This window comes from Myotis lucifugus, unplaced genomic scaffold (genome assembly GCF_000147115.1).
Source record: "Myotis lucifugus unplaced genomic scaffold, Myoluc2.0 scaffold_3483, whole genome shotgun sequence".
Lineage (NCBI taxonomy): Eukaryota > Metazoa > Chordata > Mammalia > Chiroptera > Vespertilionidae > Myotis > Myotis lucifugus.
In genome coordinates this window covers 3578-5401 of record NW_005874531.1, presented here as the reverse complement: position 1 = coordinate 5401, position 1824 = coordinate 3578, and the positions used below count along the sequence as shown (strand labels likewise).

The 1824-nt window shown below is 50.2% G+C and overlaps 1 pseudogene; it reads right to left on the bottom strand.

Moving 5' to 3' along the window:
- Positions 1-389: 389 nt before the first annotated feature.
- On the bottom strand, positions 390-1091 carry LOC102428065 (annotated as a pseudogene).
- Positions 1092-1824: the final 733 nt, after the last annotated feature.

The following is a 1824-nucleotide window of genomic DNA, read 5'->3' as shown; positions in this document are numbered from 1 at the left end:
ACCCACCCCAAATTCCCAACCACGTCCCCAATTATTATTTAAACATAAAGTGGCTGAAACACCAATTGCCTAATTACTGAACCCCGAATGGACTCGTTGGTGTGCCTGTTTGTCCGCTGGGCACACAGTGTGTGGCGGGTGAAGGCTGTCCACCACTCAACCATTCCTCTAGCTTTTTAAAAAACATGTCATGCTCAGGAAATGTGGTAATGCATTCCAGAACCAACGGCACATTTATAAGTGTCCTCTGCTTTTTTATTCATAAAAATATATGTGTGTGTGTGCCATAGATGGAGGCACATGTGTGGCACAGTGAACAGCTTTATCCACACATTTTTTTCTTTTTTTCTAGTTAAACAATGACTTTATTGCTTGAGTATGTAGACATTTTATGCAACCAAGACAGAGGCTGTGGATGGACTCATGTTTCCAATGAGTGTGGCGGACTCGTTTGGTCTTATAATATTGAGCCAGCTGGTAAATACAACTGGTGAATAATATAGCTCTCGATCACAATGCAATGGAATTAGCATTCTTATCCTTTCTGTTCCTCTCAAGATGCTTTTGAACAGCAACTGCCTTTTTTTCCCTCTCAAATATATTTTTATTGATTTCAGAGAGGAAGGGAGAGAGACAGAGAGATAGAAACATCAATGATGAGAGGGAGTCATTGATCGGCTGCCTCCTGCACACCCCACACTGGGGATTGAGCCCGCAACCACCGCATGTGCCCTTGACCAGAATCAAACCTGGGACCCTTCAATCTGTAAGCCACGCTCTATCCACTGAGCCAAACCGGCTAGGGCCGCTTTCTTAATTAACTGGTAGAGATCCTCAGGAAAATCAGGCGCAAGTCCTTTGGACTTAAGAATTCTCAAGATCTCATTGCGTGTTACAAAGCGTCCTTGCTCGATGCCATGTGGGTCTCCTGGGGTCACAGTAGTTTGTGAGGAAGTCGGACCCTTCTTGGCCAGCTTGTAGGCCTGCTCCTTCTCCTCATCAGATGTCCACTTCAGCCAGGTGGGGGCGCTGCAGCAGGGAGGCAGGGCCCCCTGGGACAGGCCCTTCCTGGGAGCATGCCCATGCCCCATGCTGGCAACAAACAGGCTCCAGAAACAAGCTCCATTCATGTCTTTCATCACCAAACGTTTCTATTCATAGATTCGGTTTCCTGGGTCTCTTGGCTCACCTTCGTTCTCCACAGGCTTTTCCTCTTTTGTGGAAAGCATTTCCAATGAATAATGTGAGGGAGGCGAGAGAGGGGGCGCATGGCCCATTACGCAGCCTAGAGGATGGGCATGCATCTCCGGGAAGAGCCGCTGAGGCGCAGCGACACTGGGTCCCCCCACAGCATGGACGTGCTGCGGCCATTCTTCTGCAGAATCATCGGAGCAGGCTTTTTGTCCCTTGGAGTGAATTTGGGGTAAAGGTTGTTAAAGTCACGGTGTGTACCCTTTCTTCAGAAGAAATCTGGTTCCGATAGAAACAGACCAGTTGGGAGCGGCGCTGCGGGAAGAGGGCCTGGAGCCCGCAGGGCCTCCCCCTGGGACCCCCCCCGCTGGACTCCAGGCGCGTCCACCACTATGTGAATGAAGATGTACATGGACATCGCGCTTCCTGAGAAGTGCACGGAGCCAGATTGCTTCCATGTTTCCAGCATCGCACTGGCGGCATAAGGCCCAGGACTCCGTTTCATGCTCACTGGTGGGAGCTTTCCTCCGCTGGGCTTTTTATGGGCACGACTTCCCTCTCCCTTTGCGTCCTGGCTCCCGTGTGCAGTTGTTGGGGATATTTTCCAGTTTCCTCTCATTGTGGTTGCTGACA